This window comes from Schistocerca serialis, chromosome 2 (genome assembly GCF_023864345.2).
Source record: "Schistocerca serialis cubense isolate TAMUIC-IGC-003099 chromosome 2, iqSchSeri2.2, whole genome shotgun sequence".
NCBI classification, from domain to species: Eukaryota; Metazoa; Arthropoda; class Insecta; order Orthoptera; family Acrididae; genus Schistocerca; species Schistocerca serialis.
The window spans coordinates 1,063,876,307-1,063,901,834 of record NC_064639.1 but is presented as its reverse complement, the minus strand read 5'-3'; the positions used below and the strand labels follow the sequence as shown (position 1 = coordinate 1,063,901,834).

At 39.5% G+C, this 25,528-nt stretch overlaps 1 protein-coding gene and 1 long non-coding RNA gene across 2 annotated transcripts in view; one reads left to right on the top strand and one right to left on the bottom strand.

Annotated features, from left to right (window-relative positions):
* The window catches only part of LOC126458519 (nitric oxide-associated protein 1), a 245,603-nt gene that overhangs the window by 127,374 nt on the left and 92,701 nt on the right, over nucleotides 1-25,528 (bottom strand). The gene's annotated exons all lie outside the window — the stretch shown is intronic.
* On the top strand, nucleotides 7,877-24,356 carry LOC126458522 (uncharacterized). Its single transcript, XR_007585651.1, has 4 exons — nucleotides 7,877-7,973; nucleotides 16,922-17,027; nucleotides 17,159-17,328; nucleotides 23,225-24,356. It is a non-coding gene; the product is annotated as an uncharacterized LOC126458522 (long non-coding RNA).

Sequence of the window (25,528 nt, the reverse complement as noted above, 5' to 3'; positions counted from 1 at the left end):
ACCCAGGCTGCCTGTTTGTGCTAGTACCCTGTTTTGAACGTTCTAACGGAAAGCAACTTTCAAAGAGCACGAGAAAAGTCTTGAGGAAAGCGTTATATTTATCGTCTACTGTATCAGCACTATAAACATCTTGCCACTCTTGTTCCTTGATAAGGTTTACAAAAGTCTGTACAGCAACTGGATCAGCTTTCCTAAAAAGTTGGTAACTATATTTAACATGTGTTGCAGCACAAAAATCTTTTAGACTTAAAATTTGTGCATCATGATCTGAAAGGCCATTCACCTTTTTGCTAACAGAATGCCCTTCTAATAATGACGAATGAACAAAAATATTGTCTATGGTTGTTCTACTGTTCCCTTGCACTCTCGTTGGAAAGAATACGGTTTGCATAAGATTATATGAATTAAGGAGGTCTACCAGCATCCTTTTCCTTGCACAATCACTTATACAATTAATATTGAAGTCACCACATATAACTAACTTCTTGTATTTCCTATAAAGTGAACCAAGAACCTCCTCTTGCTTTAGCAAAAATGTTGTGAAATCGGAGTCTGGGGATCTATAAATAACAACAGTAAGAAGTTTAGCTCCACTAAATTTAACCACACCTGCACAACATTCAAACACCTTTTCAGTGCAGTACTTTGAAACATCAATTGACTCAAATGGGATACCGTTTTTCACATACATGGCTACTCCCCCACACCGCAAAGAGCTCCTAGAAAAGCTGCCAGCCAACCTGTATCCTGGTAAAGGAAGCCTCTGAATTATCTCCTTATTTAAGAAGTGTTCAGATATACCAATAATTTCAGAGTCAACATCTATAAGCAGTTCACTAACTTTATCTCTAATACCTTGTATATTTTGATGAAATATACTAATTCCCTCATTAATCGGATACCCAAGCTTTGTAGAAAGTGGTTTCTTTGTTAGAGAGACTTCCCTTAAGCAGGAATACCTATCAGCTGACTTCAATCTAAAAAAGGTACAGCTCTAACACCCACAACTACCGGAATTTTCCCATGAGTGATCCCACCAACCCCACCTATGCTATCACCTATAAGCTTTGCCAACCTCCCCTTCCCATACCTGTTGAGGTGCAGGTCATGTCTAGTGAAACCCGTCCTACTGATAGACTCCACCGACACCACTGAAATGTGACTCATGCCTTCTGTCATCAGCGCACCCCCAAGTCTCATGTTATTACGCCTGACGGCTGTATTAAGATGAGGCCGATCGTGACGCTGAAACAGTTCCACGAAATGCACATTCGTGTTGCCAGTCTGAGTGGCTATCTTTTCCAGGTCACCATCTATGTCATACTCCCCATCCCTATCAATACTATTACCAGCCCCACCCACAATCACTACCTGATCCTCTTTAGTAAAATCCCTACATAGCACCCCTATGTTAAAAGTCACCTGAGCCAATCCTGCATTAGGCTTCACAATGCTGGTGACCTGGTACTCACTCCCCAAAACTTCCTGCAACTGCTGGCCTACAACTCTACCATGAGAACTACCTAACAGCAGAACCTTCTTCTTTCTCTTAGACTTTGCAACTGTCCTAGCCACCGTAACTGCTGAGGTTACATCCAAGAGGGACAAGTATACACTCAGGGGCAAACCTACTGCTCTCTTTTGATTGACAGGACCTTAACCTATTCTTCTATCCCCAGGGGATAATCTGTCCTTCTGAGAAACCTCCCCCCCCCCCACTCCTTCCCCTCCTCCTTACAAAACCTCAGGAAATGTCCATCTGTCCCCCCTCCCCCTCACTGATATAGGTACACTTTCAGGCCTGAGTTATTCGATTACCCCCTCCCACTATCAATTTGATTGACTAATTAATTAAATTGATCAATTAATTAAGCCTCACGCCTTCTGGTAAATCCCCCAACCCTCCCCTAGAATCCCCCCTACCTGGAAAATGGCGGCTCTGTGCTGGAAAGGAAGGATCTCACAGGAAATTCAATTACACAGCAGAGGGCATATTGTTTATTTGTAAAAAAAAATTCAATTTGTCAGGGTTGGATCTCTCTCGCTCATCATTCTCTGCTGTCTGGGAAGATGCAGGTCTTGTAAAATATATCAGAAAGCAGTAAATCGATTGCGTTTTTTAATTCCAATCACACAAGGAATACCATCATGAAACACTCATAACATGTAATTACTCAAAAATCTGTCGATCGTGAAGCACACACGGTCCACTGTCAACCGACCGCTGGCCCGCACAGTGAGGTGGTCACGCCACCACACATGCAGGCCACTCAGGGTTCTGCAGGGTGATGCGTCTGTCAGCAGCTGTGCCATACACCAGTATCCAAGAGGTGTCCACTTGGGCCCTGCGACTGACAGACCAGATGTCGTGCTAACGCCCGAACAAAAGCGTCAGGCGGCTGTAACCCTTTGATATTCGACACTCAAGAAATTCCTGTCGAATTACCTGCTCTCTCTCTCTCTCACTCGTCCTGTAGCATGCTACAGCCAGTCCTGCACACGCTGTCAGTCATGGTTGGACCAAACCGCAAACAAAGCAGAATTTACCTGGTAAACCCCCAAAACTCCCATCTGTGGAATACCAATGCATGCAACGTCTCCTTCCAAGGCAAATGCTTCACTGAGAATCGTTCCAGAAATACTGCTGCAGTCAATAAATTGAATGAGTAATTAATTTCTGGTCACGTGATCGTCATGCAGGGGATATAAGGTGGGCACGATAGGTCACTGCTCCCACTCGCAGTCAGTCTCTGGAAGAAGAAGAACCATGAAGCTTGTCAGCAGTTGAGACCGTCATCTGCCTCTCCGTTGCAGAAGAAGCGTAAAAGTAAGTGCTCATTACAAGTCATTGCTACTATTATTGCATGTAACGGTTCCTCCTTCTCCTCCCCTCCTTTGTCTAGTTCTCTTTCTTTATTCAACGAAATGTCATTGTCTGTGGATTCTTATTGTTTCATCTGCTTTGTTCAGCGGCCTCTGGGGTGTCCGTATCAGCAACAGCCGCCATCAGCTCGTCAGGACTTGCAGCAAACTCTGGCCTCTCAGGATCAGCAGCAGTAGCAGTACTGTGGGATCCTATACTACTCCTACCAGCATGCTGGAGCAGGACAACGAGCTGCTATAATCCATCCTGCGCATTGATTTGGACACCCAGCAAGTCCCTGACTCTCAGAAAAACTGTGCTGAGGGCCCTACACCACATGATGTGGGTCAGTACTGGTCTCTGAGGTATGATCCATCCCAGAACATTCTGGTGCTACTGCAAGGGCAGAATGTTGATGTGGTGGATGAGAAGCTGCTGATTTCTCCCAGTGCTCTACTGCTTTTCACTTCAACTTATAATTTAACAGCTAGTCCTTCAAAACACTTAAATATCGGTATAGAAGTATCAGTGGACAGTGGGTGGCATGTTCTGTTAGAGATTTAACATGCATTGAGAAGTGTTAAAGTGGGGTTTACAGAGATGGATTTGGATGAACTGTGTCATGCAGAACATTACATCAACCAACAGATGACCCCCGAGTATTCTCCATCTCTGGACATTTACTGAGTGGGTCTGACGCTTTCTATAACATCACTGTATGACGGCGTGAAACTCATGGTGAGATCTGGAGGTCAATCCATTTATCTGCAGCACTCCACCATTACAAACTTGTTCGGTCTACTGACGGTGCTATCCCTTGTGCTGGAAAGACTGAACAGGAGGCTGCTGTGTCTTCAAATTGTGTAGGAAGACATAATGAATTATCTCCGTATGTATAGTGTGCATGAAGATGATTTAGAACAGTGCACCAATACGGTGTCAAAAGAAGAAGCTAAAGGAACTGCCATCAGTTTGAGAGAAATACATGCTGAATTTACTGCATACAAGAAACAGTTATTTGGATAGTACTGTAAAAAATGAATCAGTTGTTTTTGTTGTTGTTGACGTAATGCAATCTGTGTATCATTGCTGAAATATAAATGAAATAAATGTAATCGCAAATCTTTGTTGGTTTTCTTATTCAACTACCCCATCATTATATACTGTAAGGTGTACCCATTTTACCTCACCAAGTAAGAGGACTGCACTATAGAGGATACATATGCTGTTGTTATCATTGCTAGTATTATTATTACAAGCGTTCATTTTTTCTATACAAGCCCTTTGCAAGCCAAAATCTGATGGAGTTGGTAACACGGGTAACACGGAAGGGTGGGTGAAGCATCAGAACTTTGTTGTAGGTGACTGTCCTGTGATGCTGCAGAAGAAGACTGGGAGAAGAAGAAGAGGAAGAAGAATGGGCTACTCCCCTCCAATAACATAAGACCGATGATTGTAGGTCCGTCCAAATGCAACAAGATAAAAGTTCTCATGTCACTACTAACACACCCAGATGGAGTCCGCTTTGAGCATGTATGTGTATTTTCAAAAACGCTGTTTCAACCAAAGTACCTGCTACTGCAAAAGATACGCTGGGTGTTGACAGTGTAACATACACGACATTCAGTCAAAGCGTTCAAATTCCCCCACCAGAAAAAATAAAGCCAAACACAGTGTTCGTATTTGACGACTTCACGGTGGAAAACCAAGATCAAATTCTATAATATTTCTGTTTTGGTCGTCATATGGGTATTAGAAGTATTTTATATGAATCAGACACATTCCAGAATCCCGAAACAGTTGGTGAGGGACAATACAAATCTCATTATGGCTTTCAGACAAGACAATTTGAATCTAAAACACATTTACCAGGCACATGTAGGAACTGACATGTCGTTCAATGATGTGGTTAGCACAATGGACTCGCATTCGGGAGGACGACGGTTCAGACCCGCGTCTGGCCATCCTGATTTCCTTAAATTGCTTCAGGCAAATGCCGGGATGGTTCATTTGAAAAGGCATGGACGACTTCCTTCGCCATCCTTCCCTAATCCCTTCCCCAAATCAACCAACCATCCACTGAGGAAAAGCAAGATCATCAGTAGCTCGTATCCCCGATAAAAAGTAAACGTGTTATGTCTTCACGTACGTTGTTCCAAAAACCATAGCATTTCTCATTTCTCCAGCTGCCAACGCCCCTTAAAAATTACATTCTTTCATCAACTGGCGTTGGTGGAGTAACACAGTAGATAATGAAGTTATGCATAATAATTGTATGGTAAAATACTCCTCTTTGTGCGCTGTCATTGGCCAACATCTCATTTCGATGTCTCAAACCATTTGTGGAATATGAGAAATATTGTGGATATTTCACTCTAGATTTATCACTGGCGCGGCGCGATCGCAAATGAGTGTTACATCAGATCAATTTTCTTGAGATTGGCGACGGAGACAAGCTTCGACCCAAGTCTAAGGAAAAAATCAGTATGTTAGTTAGATTTCATGTGTATGAAAGGTGCAGCAAACGCAATATCATAGCGACTCTTATTTTTCACTGCAGACTTTTTCGAATTTCGCGCAGAGTCTTACTTCCAGGCAAATATCACAGTAACTACGACCATTAACGAAAAGAGAGACACATTATTATGAACCTGACTTATAAAGCTCTAAATAACGCAAAAATGTTGTTTTTATTAAATAGTTTCTGTAAAATCGATTGGGAAAGGTTGCAGGACGTGCGCCTCGATTCTATCATTGCCGACGGAGTGAAAGGTGGCAAACCCAGTCGGCCTCCCCTTCCGAACAAACGAATGAACTCGCCCAACCCTTTGGAGTAAAATTGGTCACTGCGAGTCTGCCTGCTTAGCTGGGTGGTAACGCACTCGCCTCCCATGCAAGCGGGCCCGTGTTGTTCGATTCCCAGCCGGCTTGGAGATTTCTCCGCCCGGGGACTGAGTATTGTGTTGTCCTCATCATCATTTCATCCTCGTAACCGGCGCGCAAGTCGCCCAGTGTGGCATCAAATGAAATAAGACTTGTACTTGGCGGCAGAACTTCCCCGAATGGGAGCCTCCCGGCCAACGATGCCATACGCTCATTTCCATTTTTTTGGTCACTGCGCACTCAAACCACATCCACTTCAGATCCGCGGTGCGCAAACGTTCATAAAACGTTCCCACAGTTCCACATGTGATTAACTCCAGACGCAGGTAGGACACGCAATTTCCGTCTTTGGTGTTAGTAGGAGGCTGATGACTCCAAAACCCTTAATTTTCGTCAGAAGCCTCTGCGCAGACCAGTCGTTGCATGTTTAAAGGCCTTAAGCGTACAGCCCGCTTTCTCTCACGTACCCCGTAGTTTCCCGCCTCCTACCGTGAGACACAACAGGTTATATGTTCCTCGAGACATGGTTTCCAGATTTCCCGGTTTTCCGGGACAGTCCGGGTTTCAGATGAAAGAAATCGGTGTCCCGAAAAATACGCACTGGACAGCAGTTTGTCTCAGGTTCCAGATTTCAGAGAAATATTGTCGTACTACCTGTTTTTTCTTCAAATTCTTGCTTGGATCTATATTTCAACTCTCGCTGTTAAGCTAAATACCGGAAGTTTTCATTATTTTAAAGAGCATTATTGCGTGTTTAGCTGCTGAGTTTCCATTATTGTCCCTTATCTCAGTTCAGTTTAATCTTTGCAGCAATGGGGTTCTCTGTTTCTCCGCTGAATCATATCGCGATTAATCTGTTATTAAAATGTTTCACGTAAACTCTAAATGCCAAAGAGGAACTGTTCTATCACAGAAAAATACTCAGCAGAATGTTTCTTCATAAAACGAGGGAGAAATGACTGCGAAATAGAATGTGTAATTTGTCTTCTGTTTCCATTGCACATGGGAGAAGAGCAAATATTAAGGATCATTTAGCTAGCGTAAAGCATAAATCAAATGTGTACTCCGCAAGTACTTACAAAAATGGACAGTTATTTTGTTGCAAATTCATTTAAACAGGGCAAATTAATGACAGTAGCGGAATTAGCAATGTACTGTATCATACCGTTAAACATCAAATGTCTTTGACATCACTGGACTGTACTTCTAGGCTAGGCTCCAAACTTTTCAATGATTCCGAAGCATCAAAAACTGCAACGTTGGCAGAACAAAATTAAAAGCAATTGTGAAATCAGTGTTAGCGCGCGGAACTGTCAAACAAATATGGAATGACCATTCAAAGATCCCTTATTTTGCTATAGCTCAGACAGTAGTAATCACAAAGCCGAGAAAATATTTCCATTAATTAATTCACTGTTTAAGCTTAAGAGAAGTGTCACGATTCGTCCCGGTTTTCGCTTCCCAAATCACTTCCAGTCTTAGTCAGTTTAACAGCAATGTCTCGGTTTGTCAGAGAGAAATTATGGCAGCCCCAACTATAGAGCCTCTATCTAGGCTCACTATAAATATCCCATCGTTCGGCTGTCGCAAATATGAAACAGAAAACTCAAGCTACCCAGTCCTCAGCACATTCATCTGATGGACACATCTAATCTAGTTGCGGCCGATCAGATACAGAAATCACGATGCAGTTTGATGCAGCAAATTTTAATAGCGGTCCGAACTTGTAAACAGTAAGACTGATAACTCAGGTATGCGATTAGATTAGTAGGAGATTGCATTTGTTTTGTTGAGCAAGAAGATGGAAGACGTGGACGATGAGATAACAGATCAAGGAAAGAAAGTAAATTCATTTGAAACTGAGTTACCTCCACTAATCAGTAACATCGACAGCCAACTAGCAGCACAAAAAGTAGAAACTCAAAGTCCAGTCAAATCAGTTGTTAGCAATGTACATGATAAAATTGTTGATTGTCTCTCACGAGGTCGGTAATTCCTCACTTTCCCCAACTAGCATCACAAAGAGTAGAAAATGAAGGTCTAGGCTAATCAGTACTTAGCGGTGTACGTGATAAGATTGCTGAATATCTTTCACGAGGTCGGTAGTTTCCCCACCTCCATGCTGTGACACGGAACGGGCTATATAAGATCAGAGAAAGAGGCAAAGGCCCCTTTCCTGTCGAGAATGAAGGCGCTCCCCGCGTAAAGGGCAGGAAGCCGCATCAAAGTAAGTAAAATAGTGTGTGCGTAGTCTGCTATTTGTTTTCTTATTTTAATATTACGGTATCATTACTATTCTGTCCTGTTACTGTACACTAAGAAATAATCCTAAGATTGAGTAACGGCTTGGTTTGATTTCATTGTTTTTGTGGCTAGACGATGGGAATTTATCACGACTTGCTATGGTAAAACATAATAATAACTTTACAAGGAGCCATAAACCGCAAAGAAATTAAATTTATTTTTATGGCAGTTCTTTGCCCATTAATGTCCTACGAAGGCAGACAAAGATATGTGTTGCTGTTTGAAGCTCTTTCATTCTATTAGATTAAATACTACTACTTTTAGTTGGCTATCGATGAGGCAAATTGGCTAGTGTGTGAAAGGGGGCACACCCTTGCTCCCCGCAAACACCAGTGCCAACATATTTTTAATTTAGGTGATTCGTATTTAGACTATTTTGATGCAATCCGCCATGAATTCCTTCCCTCTACCAGCCTCTTCATCTCAGTCTAACATGTACACCGAATGTCCTCATTTGTTGAATGTATTCCAATTTCTGTCTTCCCTTACGGTATTTATCCTCCACAATTCTCTCGGGTATCACTGAAATTATTCCCTGCTGTGTTAACACTTATCCTATCATCATGTCATAATTACAGACAATATTTTTCTTCTCCTCACCGAGTCTGTGGCGAACCTCCTCATTTCTTATCTTATCAGTCCACCTAATCTTCAATACTCTTCAACAGCACCACAACTCTTCTTCTCCAGATTTCCCTCATTCCATGATTCCTTTCTGTACAATACTGTGCAACAGATGTACATTTTCAGAAGTTTCTTCTTCCATGTGAACTCTATGTTTGATTTTAGTAGACTTGGTTTGGCGAAAAATGCACTCTTTGCCTGCGCTAGTCCGAAATTCATGTCCCCTTGCTTCGCCCACTATGAGTTATTTTGTTTCCAATGTAGCAGAATTTCTTTATTTCGTCTGCGTCGTGGTCACAAATGTCCATGTTAGGTTTATCGCTTATTTCATTTCTGATTTTTCTCGGTATGTTCGATTTCCTTGGTTAACTCTCAACCAGTAATGGGTTCTCATTAGTATGTTCATTCCTTTCCATCGACCTGGCAATTCTTCCTCACTTTCACTGAGGATAGCAATGTCATTAGGGGATGTTTTTATCGATATCCTTTCATCCTGAATTTTAATTGAACTTCTAATACTTTCTGTTATTTCGGCCACTGCTTCTTTGATTTATAGATTGAGCAGTAGACTACATACTTGTCTTACACTCTTTCAAATCAGTCACAACTTCAGGACTGGCTTTCTGCTGCATTTACTTTTCTTAAAACCGAACTGTTTATTTATTATTTGACAGATCATCAACTTTCTTTTCCATTCTACTGCATATTATTCTTGTCAGTAATTTAACAATAGAATTCTTCTTGCATTATTAAAGTTGATGCCTTTGCTTTTAACTTCACCGAATATTGTTCAGACTGTTTATTCTGAATCAGTCCTTTAACGAATATGTCTCTTTCGATTACTTCATATTTTTCCTGAAGCCATTTCACCTTGATTTCCCAAAACGTCATGTTTATTCCATTCCTAAGTGTACAACTTCAGTGATTGCCCTTTTTAGGGATATCCACTCCTCCTCAAAGGAACTATCTATTTTGATATTCACAATCGCAGTACCTACGCCTTAGAGAACTTCAAATACACCCAGTCATTCTTTAGTACTTCAGAATCCCACTTCTTTGCTTAGTGATTCTTCCGGATGATTCTCTTAAATTACAGCCTACTCCTCACCATAAGTAAATTGTAAGCTGAGTCTATATCATCCTCTGGGTATATCTTACAATTAAATCACTGTGTGACCGCAATCTTTTCCAAGTACATTTCCTCCTCTTTTGAATTCTGAACTGTCCATTCGCTGGCTGAAATTTTTATTGCAAAATGCAATTAGACTTTCTCTTTTCTCATTGCAACTACCAAGCCTATATTCTCACACTACGCTCTCTCCTATTCATATCTCCAGTAGAGCATTTCAGTCACCTGTGATTATTTGATTTTCATCTCTCTTCACATACTGAATTACACATTCAAATTTCTCATTGACTTTCTCTATCTCTTCATTTTCTATTTGTGATGTCAGCATTTATACCTGAGCTGTTGTTGCTGATGCTGGTTTACAGTCAATTTTTCTGATAGTTAAAACTGCAAACTGCACCTTCCATTTATTTTATACGAAAATTTTCGTTATTTGTGAATGCATAAATATGCCCTTAATGCAAATACAGTTAACAGTTTGTAGTAATTAAGGAAAGGATTCACAAAAATTATTTTTGCACTGTATTCAGTAGTTTTATGTTCAAGCAGTGGTACAAGTAAAGAATTCCTTGTAGTAAGCTGTTCCATTTTTATTATCGAACCACAAGATAAATTAATCGCTTGGATACAGATGGCAACAAATGACTCTTATCAAATAGTCTTTTAGAATCTTAAATATTCCTCACATCAATGCACTAATCCACAAAGGGACAGTTAGTTTTTCAATCTTGAAAATATTCTTGTTGAAAGTTATTTTAGTCTTGCATATAATTATAGGATGTTGATGTTTGTGCCAAACAATACTCTGCTACTGTTAACAAAATAGCCTTCTTCTGCATAGCTGTGAAACAGAAATTTTCTTTTCTGTCTTCTTGTATTGTTCTTAACATTTTCTGTAGCTAACAGAACAGTGCTACGTTAGTAGGGCAAGTGTTATCTGTCTTCTGGTAGATGAAAGTAATCTTCTGATGATTTAAAATGTCTTCTTGTAGACACTAAAATTGGCTCCTTGCCACATAAATGAAAAAATAAGACTAGATTAGTACTTTTTCCATATAACATGAATATGACACTTCGTAATGATGTGGAACGTGTCAGGTTAATAAAAGGTGTCTGTACAAGATATTACATTACACAAAATATTACATGACAGTTAATATTTTTAATTTTTTTGTGGGGGTTGGGGTAATTACCCACTTACTATATCCAAAATTTCATCTAATGAGTAGAAGGAGTTGCCATTAAGAAATTCTTTTAATTTCCTTTTAAATGCTATATGGCTGTCTGTCAGACTTTTGATGCTATTAGGTAAGTGACCAAAGACTTTTGTAGCAGCATAATGTACCCCCTTCTGAGCCAAAGTTAGATTTAACCTTGAGTAGTGAAGATCATCCTTTCTCCTAGTGTTGTAACCATGTACACCGCTATTACTTTTGAATTCGTTCGGATTGTTAACAACAAATTTCATAAGTGAATATATATATATTGTGAGGCTACAGTGAAGATCTCTAGTTCTTTAAATAAATGTCTGCAGGATGATCTTGGATGAGCTCCAGCAATTATTCTGATTACACGCTTTTGTGCAATGAACACTCTTTTACTCAATGATGAGTTACCCCAGAATATGATGCCATACAAAAGCAGAGAATGAAAATAGGTGTGGTAAGCTAATTTACTCAGATATATATCGCCAAAATTTGCAATGACCCTAATAGCATAAGTAGCTGAACTCAAGCGTTTCAGCAGATCCTCAGTGTGCATTTTCCAGTTCAACCCCTCATCAATGCATACACCTAGAAATTTTGAATATTCTACCTTAGCTACCGATTTCTGATCAAAGTCTATATTTATTAATGGTGTCATTCCATTTATTGTGTGGAAATGTATATACTGTGTTTTGTCAAAGTTTTATGAGAGCCCATTTGCAGAAAACCACCTAATGATTTTCTGAAAAACATAGTTTACAATTTCACTAGTTAGTTCTTGTCTGTTGGGTGTGATAGCTATACTTGTATCATCAGCAAAAAGTACCTGCTTTGCATTTTCATGAATATAGAATGGCAAGTCATTAATATATATTAAGAACAGCAGAGGACCCAAGACCGAACCTTCCGGCACCCCATTCTTGATTGTTCCCCAGTTTGAGAAATCACCAGTTTTTTGCATATCATGTGAACTGCTTATTTCAACTTTCTGCAGTCTTCCAGTTAGGCATGATTTAAACCATTTGAGCACTGTCCCATTCATACCACAGTACTTGAGCTTATCTAGAAGTATTCCATGATTTACACAAGCAAAAGCCTTTGATAGATCACAAAAAATCCCAACAGCTGACTTCCGGTTACTCAGAGCATTTATTATTTCATTAGTGAAAATATATATAGCATTTTCCGTTGAAAAACCCTTGTGGAAACCAAACTGACATTTTGTTAAAACTTTATTTTTACAAAAGTGTGAAGCTACTCTACAATACATTACTTTTTCAAGAATTTTGGATGACACAGTCAGAAGAGAGATTGGGTGGTAGTTGTTGACATCAGACGTATCTTTCTCTGCCTCGTGATGACTGGGTGTTGTGTGATGTCCTTAGGTTAGTTAGGTTTAAGTAGTTCTAAGTTCTAGGGGACTGATGACCATAGATGTTAAGTCCCATAGTGCTCAGAGCCATTTGAACCATTTTTTTTTCAGACGTATCCCCTTTCTTATGCAGTGGTTTGACAATGGCATACTTCAGTCTATCTGGGAAAATACCCTGCTTCAGAGAGCTATTACATATGTGACTAAGAATCCCACTTATTCTTTGGGAACAAGCTTTTATTATCCTGCTGGAAATGCCATCAATTCCATGTGAGCATTTATTCTTGAGAGAGTTTATTATCTTCCTAATTTCAGAAGGAGAGGTGGATGGAATTTCAATTGTATCAAATGGTGTGGGTAAGGCCTCTTCCATTAACTGCCTTGCTTCTTCTAATGAACATTTAGATCCTATTTTCTCTACAACATTTAAAAAATGATTATTCAAAATATTTTCGACTTCCAGTTTGTTGTTTATCAAGTTTCCATTTGCTTTGATGGTGATGCTGTCAACCTGTACTCTTGGTTGTCCTGTCTCCCTTGTAATAATATTCCAAATTGTTTTGATTTTGTTATCAGAGGTATTAATGTCAGACATGATGCACATGCTTTTGGACTTTTTAATATCCTTTCTTAATGTAGCACAGTAGTTTTTATAATATTTGGCTGTTTTTGGGTTATTACTCTTTCTTGTTGTTAGATACAGTTCCCTTTTGTGGTTACAAGATATTTTTATTCCTTTAGTAAGCGAAGATTTTTTGCATGGTTTCTTATAATTAAATTTAACTACTTTCTTGGGAAAACAGTTTTCATATTCTCTTAAAAGTGTATCATGAAATAAGTTATATTTTAAATTAGCATCGGGTTCCTTGTACACCTCATCCCAGTCTAACTGCTGAAGATTTTCTCTGAAATTTCTAATTGTTGAGGGAGTAATTGAATGCACAACTTTGGAGGGTAGTTTTGAATTACTGAATGAAGCTATGTCATATACTGTAACTAGCTGAGCATCATGATCTGAAAGGCCATTCTCAACAGGACAAGAATTTATGTTTTTAAACCTATCTTGGTCTATAAAAGTGGTATCTATCGATGTGCTATTGTCCTTTACTACCCAAGTAGGAAAATTAATGACAGATGTCAAATTGAAAAAACCGAGCAAGACTTACAGGTCATTCTTCCTATTACACTCTTTCAGTGAATCAACATTGAAGTCCCCACAAATAATAATTTGCTTTCCCCTATCTGACAGCACAACAAGGCATCCAAGTTTTCCAGGAATAAATGAAAGTTTCCTAAAGGGGATCTATATACTGTTACAGTTATAAAAGAGCCCTCCTTCATTTTAAGTTGACAGGCACATGCTTCTATATGTTGCTCTAGACAAAACTTTTTTGTATGTAAGCTTTTTACACAGCGATAACTTTTGACATATGTGGCAACTCCTCCTCTCACCTTAGTCTCTCTACTCATATGTGCAGCTAGTTTATAACCACTGATATTTACCTTTTCCATATCAGACACAATGTGATGCTCAGACAGGCATAGTATATCTATTACATTACCAGATTCAATGTCATCTAAACAAACCAGGAGCTCATCTGCTTTATTCTTCAATCCCGGAATATTTTGGTGAAAAATGGTAACATTATTTTTCACTTTACTTTCGTGAGAATCTACTTTTTTCTTTAATCCACCAATATTCTGGTTAAGTATGGTAACATTATTATTTACTTTCCTATTGTGAGAATTTTCTGAGTTCTGGACCTCTTTAGCACCTGCCTGCCTGAACTTCTCATTGGACACTGATATTAGTCCAAAAGAGAGGTACATCCATTAGTACTACTGTCCCCCCTTATGCATTTCGCTAACAACCCTGTCAATTTACCCTTCCCTTTCCTATTGAGAAATAATAATGATGTTAACATAGCATAGTTCTGTAAGTTTTGCTGGTTTTTTCATGTTTTGTGATACATTGTTTTGTATTAAGTAGTGACTTAAATAAATTGATTCATATCTGCACCATAATTTTCAACATGTTACAATATGTGTCAAAGTAATCTCTTTGTCCTCTTACCTTTGCTTGTTCGTATTCCATATATGCTTAGTATTCTTCAAGTGTTGTATGACAATGGTTGATAATACAAGCAGCGGTGTAACATAAAATCAAATGGCGGCATTTTGCTTCCTGCGGGGATATCGCGTTTTTTCTGGTCTGGTTAATTCCATGATGCCGATGTGCGGAACCGTGCGGCCAATTATCAGAAGTCTACTTCACATGTGTGCCGTGATTAGTCCAGCTGTGCCACAGGTGAACCTATGGATTAAGGTGTCCACGTGACCGGATATCGTACAGGCGGGTGTGGGGCTCAGGTGGATGTTGTGGAGCTTCTCACTGGCTGATGATTAGGTACCATATAGAGCGGATGCGTGATGGCAATGCAGGGCTATGGATATTTCGTGAGATGGTATTCCACTTAGCTTGTGGGTATTTTTAAATGACCGTGGTCTCTACCATCTGTTGTGAGAAAACTATAGATTTTCACGTTGTAATGAAGTGGATGGATGTTGTCAGCTTGTAGTATGTAACTGAACTCGCAGTAGTAGAGCCTAATATGGCGGAAGGTTACTGGAATATAGCTTCATTAATTGGTAGAATTATACTGCATCGCTTGCAATTTAGCATTAAGCTCTTAATTAAGATCGGTGTGCCATTAGTGATAGTTCTAGGCATACGGTTGATTGGTGAGGTCCGACACTTATGTTGGCTCTGATAAGACCAATCTCTCCTAATGAGGTTGGTAAGGTCAACGTTTCAAAGCTTACTTTGAAAATGTGGCCTCTGATGAGATATCAATAGAACGCCTTCTGTATGCTGTCTGCTAGGTGATTTGAGGCTGGTAGGTTATGGCCCAGGTAGTGCATTCTAGTCACTATAGATATTCTGACTGTGTGCATTCTTTGCAAGAGATCTAATTCCCTGTCACAATAATTGCATGTGGTGGCTCAGATCTCGTGCAGCATGTCTGTCCAGTTTTTTTGTCGCCATCACGTCTGGCACTGCACCCCAGCAGACCCAGAGAGCTTTGTGTTTTGCCCTACATGGAGCAACGTAGCCTTCTCTTGTTTAGTTTCGCACCTGTGACTGTGTTGAAGTCGTTGACGAGGTTCTTCACTTCCGTCAGATTGGCGGCAACCTTTCCTGATAGATGGTTCAAATGGCTCTGAGCACTATGGGACTCAACTGCTGAGGTCATTAGTCCCCTAGAACTTAGAACTAGTTAAACCTAACTAACCTAAGGACATCACAAACACCCATGCCCGAGGCAGGATTCGAACCTGCGACCGTAGTGGTCTTGCGGTTCCAGACTGCAGCGCCTTTAACCGCACGGCCACTTCGGCCGGCGTTTCCTGATAGATCTCCTAGTTACAGTTTTGTCGGATTAATCAAGATCTTCGTCAGAACCTTAATCAGATATTCATGGTTTATGCTGTCATACGCTTTTTTAAAGTCTAAAAATAGTAGCACGCTGGGGTATTTATTGTCCGCCAGAGTACAAATGACATCCCGTAGATTGCAGGCAGCTAATATTACATTGCATCCAGGTACCGCACCATATTGGTGTTTTCCTAGTATTTTATGTAAGTTATAACAGACAATATCGATTATTCCCTCTGCTTAAAACATTGTTGAAAACTTAAAATTGTGAGAAAGTCCGTGTCTTTTGTACAAGTGGCGTTTCTCTTTAGTTCAGGCGAGACTAAGGCTGCGTAAAAACACGGAAAATACCACAATATATGGGATTTCTCTATATCGTGATCGGCCTATATGTTTAAAATACAAATTCGGGGGTAATTCAACTTTGTCGAAAAATTGGACGTGTGGGGTTTCTCAATATTCCCATTCATTTGTTGTCTAATACACTGCACTCTCATAAAAAATACTTCCGTCTGACTCTTCACAGTATTCAAACCACATTGCAGCAAAGCATTAGTAGAAAATTACCATTTTCCATATAATGCGATTTACATGCCGACACGCCACTGTCCAGCTTACGCAAGTCGTGACACAAGTTGACTGCCTCGAGCGCCAACTGGCGCCAATGATCAGCTGTGGCGACAGTGCTTCGCACCAAATTACAAGCGCCAGCGTGGCTACCTTAATTTTCAGCTATTGCATAAAGTGGAATTACAGTACGCTATCAACGTGTGTGATAAACTGCATTACAGTTGTAATACATATTTAATATTTAATTCTGTATTACCTGTTCACTTGTTCTAGATCCGTAATGTGTCATACTACTGAAATAGATAAATGAAATAGCATGAGGCCTCTGCGTTTCTTTTAGCCAGATATGTGTGGTAATGAAACAGTAGATACGGTGTATCTTGTTGATAAGAACTGATTACTTTGTCTGTCAAGATGAAAGGGCAGGTACTATAATGCATCTGGTAATTTTACTTTGTAAATATCCATTTCGTTTGTTTTTGAAATAATCATACCATGACCACTTCAAGTAATATATAATTATTTCTTATTCCAGCATTACATAAAATGAGATGACATGACATCATCACATCATCGACTACACACCCGTATTAGCCCCAGGGTGTGTTATGTTAATATTTATTACCATCATCAGACGTCAGGTGGGTTCATTTAACACATAAAATTCTGTAACTTTTATTTACTCTAAAGATTTTTCCATTAGTATTGTCAGAGTATTTCATGTGACTTTCTCGTACCCTTCGTCTTTATCACTGGATACTTCGGTTTACAGAAAATAAGCCCAACTATCATTTCGTCACAACATAAAATGACGGGTCTTTTATTGAGTCTTCAAGGAAAAAGTAATCTGAAAATGAAATGTGCCACACTTTCTTGTGCTGATGCAAATCTCAGCTCTGCAGATCATCTTTGTAAAAGAAATGAGTCAACTGTTTTCTCCTGGTAAGTAAAGTAATACTTTACGACCGACATTAGCCTCAGATTATTAGTTTCCTAATTTTGTGCTGTTCTACTCGGTATAAACCTGTAGCACAAATTCTGTGATGTATTACTTTAAACATGCTTGGCAGACACAGATTGCATGCCATAATTGCAAACTACACGACAAAGAATAAGGTTTGGAGGAAGACAAGAAAGCACTCATAAACTGTTCAAAGAATAAAGACAAAAGTGCGGTAGCTGTATAACTGTCGATATTCGTCAGGGGTAACACAGTAATGAAACAACAGGGGAAGAATAGCGGCTAGGTATTCTAGAGATTTTGGTGATGAATTCTTTTTTTAGATTCCAGCATAGTACTCTAATTCATAATAAACCTTCCCAAAATTTTGTCAGGTGGAAGGGATGTAGCTAACATTTGTTACATTTTTATTTTGTTTGTGACTACATTTTCTGCGGTTTTGTAAGAAGCTTTCCCTTCACATTTTGATTTAAATCTATGAATCGTTTGCTTTTAACATTGCGCAAGTTGAAATTACTGTTATCTTTATGGACATTGCAGTTCTTTCTCATAAACGTTCAGTGCTCAGTGGTGCAACCAAATTTTCATAGTTTCTCATTAAATGTTAATGAATTACACATGTGTCTGCAGTAACTTTACATGGTAAATTGCAGCTGCACTTTTCCATTTTGACAGCGGTTGGTGACACCTGCTGTTAAGAAGGGTTCCGTATTAATTACTTTTCATTTTAAGTGGTTTTAATAGAACATCCCCTCCAGGGGAATAAATGCTTTGTCACACACCCAACCACCCACCGAGCAATTAGTTTATTTGTGTGATCATGCAGGTTAAAGGTGTACAAAGATTTACTCTAGTGAGAGTGTGTAGAAGTTAACAAAATACTGTATATCACTTTGGTTCGTAGTGCAATAATAGGCGTATAAAGGTTTATAAATACTGAAGTAAAAAGTAAAATAGTTGGACAAAGTAAGAATATTCGTCTACCGTGATTCATGACCACCTTTGGCCTCCAAATCTTGAGTTGTAGACAACGACATTTTATAATATCGTCTACAAAGAATTATAATATTTCATTCTCATGAAAAATTCTGTGATGGAGGAAGTAATAACAGGCCCTGAGCTATTTATTCCATACAACAGCTAGATTCTATTCAATTCTTGCATTTGTAGAGGCTAACGGAGACATGTTGTTTCAGCCTCATTCTCACGAGATTTGTCTCGGTATATTCATCGCAGTTTGCGTGGTGGGATTTTATCGAATGAAAGATTCAGTCCTTTGCAGTGCATATTGCGTATGTTGAAGAAACTTGTTTCATAGACTGCACAGAGTTGCCTTTCCTCTGCGTGACCAATAGAACCGTTATACACATAGAACAATTACAAGATTTCTCACATGCTTCATTCACAGAAAGGTGACCTGGATTGTACTCGTTCTCTAGTATTCCCTACAGGTAAACATGTTCAGTGTTTTGGACAGTGCAAAAGTAGAATTGTCAACCTCCTACATGTTTCTATAGATTTATAGAGCTAACTGTTTGCTTATTGCACACAAGATCAGCCAAATAAATTACATGTCTAAGTCGTACTATTATTGGATTGAAATATGTAACAAAGAAATTAACTACAGTAAAACCAGTGCACAAACTGCTGGTCCATTAACATAAAATTTCAGACTTTAAACCTGTGAAGTGTCAGCAAATGGAAACTAGATAATAGCAGAACACACGAGAAAGCTGTACTAGAAAGAAGAGCAGTAACCTGAACGACTTTTGCATTTGGCTTCAGAATGACTGCGTACATGTCGCAGTGCGGTCTATAATCAGTTTAATCTTGCCTATAGGTTCCGCACAGGCGCGAGTCTTATATGCCACCTAGCTCCGCAGATGATGAAGATATTGAAGAAATTATTCAGATAGGTAAGGGAGACGAAATTTAAGGAAATGGGACCTGGATAAACCGAAAGAGCCAGAGGTTGTAGAGAGTTTCAGAAAGAGTATTAGGGAAAGGCTTCCCCCCAAGAAGAGATCAGTTATTTACAAATATTAATAATGAATAAAAAATAGGAGCGCGGATAACATACTACAAACAGCATAATGAACACATTATTGCAGCCAAGATTGACACGAAGCACACACCTACCACTGTAGTACAAGTTTGTATGCCACCTAGCTCCGCAGATGATGAAGAGATTGAAGAAATTATTCAGATAGGTAAAGGAGACGAAAATGGGGGTTGGAATTCGATAGCGGGGAAGGAAGAGCAGGAAAAGTAGTAGGTGAATATGAACTGGGAGTAAGGAATGAAAGAGGAAGCCGCCTGGTAGAATTTTGCTTAGAGCAGGCTTAATCATAGCTAAGGTTTGGTTTAAGAATCATGAAAGAAGGCTGTATTCGTGGAAGAGGCCTGGAGACACTGGAAGATTTCAGGTAGACTATATAATGGTAAGACAGAGATTCAGAAACCACGTTTTAAATTGTAAGACATTTTCAGAGGCAGATGAGGACTCTGACCATAATTTATTGGTTATGAACTGTAGATTAAAACTGAAGAAACCGCAAAAAGGTGGAAATTTAAGGAAATGGGACCTGGATAAACCGAAAGAACCAGAGGTTGTAGAGAGTTTCAGAAAGAGTATTAGGGAAAGGCTGACAAACACAAGAGAAAGAAAAACGGTAGAAGAAGAATGGGTAGCTTTGAGAGATGAAATAGTGAAGGCAGCAGAGGACCAAGTAGGTAAAAAGACGAGGGCTAGTAGATAGCCTTGGGTAACCGAAGAGATATTGAATTTAACTGATGAAAGGAGAAAATATAAAAATGCAGTAAACGAAGAAGGTGAAAAGAAATACAAACGTCTCAAAAATGAGATCGACAGGAAGTGAAAAATGGCTAAGCAAGGACGGCTAGAGGACAAATGTGAGGATATAGAAGCATATATCACTAGGGGTAAGATAGTTACAGCCTAGAGGAAAATTTAAGAGACCTTTGCAGAAAAGAGAACCACCTGTATGAATATCAAGAGCTCGTATGGAAAACCGGTCCTAAGCAGAGAAGGGAAAGCAGAAAGGTGGAAGGAGTATACAGAGGGTCTATACATGGGCGGTGCACATGAGGGCAATATTATGGAGATGGAAGAGGACGTAGATGGAGATGAAGTGGGAAATGTGATACTACTCGAGGAGTTTGACAGATCACTGAAAGACCTGAGTCAAAACAAGGCCCCGGAAGCAGACAACATTTCGTTAGATCTACTGACAGCACTGGGAGAGCCAGCGATGATAAAACTCTACCATCTGGTGAGCAAGATGTATGAGACAGGCGAAATATCATATGACTTCAAGAAGAATATAATAATTCTAATCCCAAAGAAGGCAGGTGCTAACAGGTGTGAAAATTACCGAACTATCGATTTAATAAGTCACAGCTGAAAAATACTAAGACGAATCCTTTACAGACGAATGGAAAAACTGGTAGAAGCTGCTCTTCGGGAAAATCATTTTGAATTCCGCAGAAATGTGGGAACACGAGAGGCAATACTGACCCTACGCTTTATCTTAAAAGATAGATTAAAGAAAGGCAAACCTACGTTTCTAGCATTTGTAGACTTAGAGAAAGCTTTTGACTATGTTGGCTGGAATACTCTCTTTCAAATTCCGAAGATGACAGTGGTCAAATACGGGGAACGAAAGGCCATTTACAATTTGTACAGAAACTAGATGGCAGTTATAAGAGTCGAGGGGCATGAAAGGGAAGCAGTGGATGGGAAGGGAGTGAGACAGGGTTGTAGCCTCTCCCCGATGTTATCCAATCTGTATATTGAGCAAGCAGTAAAGGAAACAAAAGAAAAATGTGGAGTAGGTATTAAAATCCATGGAGAAGAAATAAAAACTTTGTGGTTCGCCGATGACATTGTAATTCTGTCAGAGAGAGCAAAGGACCTGGAAGAGCAGTTGAACGGAACAGACAGAGGTTATAAGATGAACACCAACAAAAGCAAAACAAGGATAATGGAATGTAGTCGAATTAATTCGGGTGGTGCTGAGGGAATTAGATCAGGAAATGAGACACTTAAAGTAGTAAAGGAGTTTTGCGATTTGGGAAGAAAAATAGCTGTAGATGGTCGAAGTTGAGAGGATATACAATGTAGGCTTGCAATGGCAAGGAAAGTCTCGTTGTGATGAGCTGAGGTATTTCCATTTCTGTGAACAAAGTGAGTGACTGTTACAAAACATTTCCATGCAAACATCAGGCCAGCTTACAAAGTGACATCGCCTCTTATTAGGTTTTCTCTTTTTCCGCAGGATAACCACTGCATTTATGAACAGACTGTTTAACATCTGCACGATCTTTTGTAAAAGTGTTTTTGTAATGCCATGTAGCCTGATGATGAGGTATTCCCTCGAAAAATATCGCATAATAAATAAATAATACATTACTTAACAAATTTTGTGACTGGTAGCTGTAATAAAAACCTTTGCATATTTCTCGAGAGCTCTAGCATTTATTTTTCTATTTACAATCGGTGGTATTAGCAGGAACTGGAACTAGTATTTTTTTCACCACACTCCACGAGCGCACTGCTCAGTGAACCTACGATGTTTCAGCGTCTAATGATTTATACATCCCGCACTGCAGCACTCGGAACACCATCAGTTTAATTATAACAACCCGGCATTACTCAGACAAAAAAATATGGTGTGCGAAATCCAAGGATTTTGTGCTTAACTGGTTCTGTAACGCCTTCTAATTTAATGTGCGAAAGATAAACACTCAAGCACCAGCAATTTTTGGGAACATATCTCTTTGGAGTAAATTGGCTTATTTATTATTTAAAACTGCATATAAACAGTCACATCGCAAAAAACTTTTTTTTTATTTTTGTATGTAAGGTTACCAGTTTCGGTCTGTTTTAGAGCATCTTCAGACCCACATCATGATGTAGATGGTGGCTGTGAGCTGAGCAGGCGCTGCTCCTCCATGAATGCAAACTACTGCTCAGTTCACAGCCACCATCTACATCATGAAGTGGGTCTGAAGATGCTCTAAAACAGACCGAAACTGGTAACCTTACATACAAAAATAAAATAAAAATTTATTGCAGTTGTGATGGCTTATATTCAATTTTACTCAAGCACCAGTTTAACATACTAAAATCGAATCCTCTCCCTGAGGCGGCTAAAGATGCGACCTGTGCAAGATTGCGAATGTAAAAGATAGTTTACAAATTCTATCGCTTGAAGACCTGTATGGATCAATTGTGCACATAAAAATAAAACAAACTGCTTTACAAAAAAATGGTTCAAATTGCTCTGAGCACTATGGGACTTAACATCTGAGGTCATCAGTCACCTAGAACTTAGAACTACTTAAACCTAACTAACCTAAGGACAACACACACATCCATGCCCGAGGCAGGATTCGAGCCTGCGACCGTAGTGGTCGCGCGGTTCCAGACTGTAGCGCCTAGAACCGCTTGGCCACCAAGGCCGGCAAACTGCTTTACATATTAGCTTTCAAAAAATATAACTTCTCTTGCAGTTCACAGTGCATCATGGCATGTACAGGCACTAAAATACTTATTTACTACTAAGATCAACTTTAGTTGTGCTATTTAGTGACGGAGCAACTCCAGTAAACGATGTTTGCAGAACAGTTTATATTTAAAAGGGTTGAAGGTTGAACATGCTCAGTAAACTGTAATTTCATATTTGATATGTTTTTACAATCATTTAAATGTGTCCACTACTGTCACATGTAAATTCTGCACAGTTCAATTTTTGTAACAAATCTGCATAGCTTTAACATATTAAAAGCGCTTTAACATATTACAAGTATTTTCTTGATTGTATATAATAAATCTGCTCTATTTTCTTTTTGCAGGTGTACTGGTTTGAGACCGTGAGCTCCTACAAAAAAATACAAAATTGTCTGATCTTTGTGAGATGAACATGTGTAATCATGTTGTGTGTGTGTGTGTGTGTGTGTGTGTGTGTGTGTGTGTGCTCGGGGAGAGCTCTTGTGCTCTTGGCTCTCTTAGGTAGCACCCCAATCCTATGACAGAAAAATATAAGCCCTATGTATACATATGTAACATGAAAACTATGTAATAAAAGAACCGTGCCTCTAAAGAAAACATGAGAACTGTATCCAAAGGAAGAACTGTACCACAAAAGAAAACATGATAACTGTATGTGAAGAAAGAACTGTACCTCAAAAGAAATATGGAAACTGTATGTGAAGAAGAAATTGTGCCTCGAAAAGAGGCTCAAAAACCTTATGCAAAGAACGAAATGTGCCTCAAAAGAAAGCATGAAAACTGTAAGCGAAGAGAGAACTGTGCCTCACTGAAAAACTCAACAAATCTACTAAAGCTGAATATGGGAAACTAATGATGCTCGCAAATTACTTATTTATATGCCTTTATTCTTAGTTGTTAGTGAACATTTTTCACTTTGGATGAGATTGTTGAAGGGGCCAGTCAGATGAGTTCACACACTGGAGATCTTGGTGTGAACCATCTGCACCTGTTTTGAGGCGGGGACAATAGTGTCCCAACTTCCTGCAGTACAGTTCTTTATTGTTACCAGCCTAGTTACAGTATCACAGACTATTCACAGTTCTCACCTGGGTGAGGGTTTTTTATGCCCTCCCCTTTCCCCCTCTTCCATAAATTAACTGGGCTGCAGTGGGTGAGGATGCTATCCTAAGTAGACTTTACTCTGCACATGTAGCACTCCCCATGCTGGGGGAACAAGCTACTGAAAATAATCCCCCTTATATCTTCATTTCGTCACACATTATAATGATACAGTGTGCCTGGAAAACAGCCATGCATATTTCCACAATTCAAAATTGTGTGTATAAATCGAGAATCTTAAAAAAAAATTATGTGAAAACGTTGGTGATCAAGAATGTAACGTTTAAAGTAGTCATTAAGTTGTAACTAAACAGCATCTTCACCTCTTTTTGTGTAATGTTTGTTAATAATAAAATAAATGGGGCTCAAATAGGATGCTTTTTTATTTAATTATTTAAATGCTTTTTAAATTTCAGAACAAAAATGCGATGAAAAAGTTAATGGATTCCTGTTGGTGCTTGGTAGAACAGTTTCATATTCATAAATGGAAACAGCTTCTTTTTGTACAGCATATTTGTTCCTGTTATCCTGCTTCTGGCGTCCTATGGTGTCACAGATATGAAATCAAGAACAGAAAATGAAGCTGTTTATTACATGAGTAGCTACCCCAAGACCTGGAAAGAAACAAACCACACTTAAGAGGATGTGGTACTGGTTGGCTGAGTACTTAAAAGGCGATGTGAAATTAGAGATTGTTGCTATGGTAACGCCAGCCCAAGACCAATTTTTGAGAATAATTTATCTTTATTTTCTGGCATTTTATCTTTAATTGTAAACTTTGGCCGGCCGTGGTGGCCGAGCGGTTATAGGCGCTCCAGTCCGGAACCGCGCTGCTGCTACGGCCGCAGGTTCGAATCCTGCCTCGGGCATGGTTGTTTGTGATGTCCTTAGGTTTAAGTAGTTCTAAGTCTAGGGGACTGATGACCTCAGAAGTTGAGTCCCACAGTGCTCAGAGCCATTTGAACCATTTGTAAACTTTGTATTTATGGCATTTATTTCTCTACACTTGCTCAGAGTTAAATAGGTTAAATTAAAATACAATTTTACCTTTTTTAGTGTAGAGTCTTGACTGTAGGAGCAAGGGAGAGGATGTTATTATGGGTGGCCAGTGTCCTCTTCCTGCAGCACAAATGCACACGTGGATTAACATGGTTCTTTATTTACTGTAAGACGTCGTGGTCTCCTGACTTTCAATGCTTACATATTCCGCCCTCACAGTCATATTCCGCACATCAACACGCTTCATTCGAACCCAAACTCGATAAGATAAAGTCAATGTTGTATGAATTCATGTAAACGCTATGCAAATAAGAAGTAAATCGCAAGTGCGTACCGAGATTGAAATACTTGAGGCTGGCGCGCACACACACACACACACACACATTCAAGACACGACGGTCACAAAAGCTTTTAGTTCAGGAGAGGTAAACCGCATGCCAGGAGGCTCGTCCCTTCAGAGGATGAGTCAACCTATCTACATCGGCCGGCGACCGCCTGTAGAGCAGACAGCGTTTGCCGGAGTGAAAGGGAGAACGACCCCGTGTTCG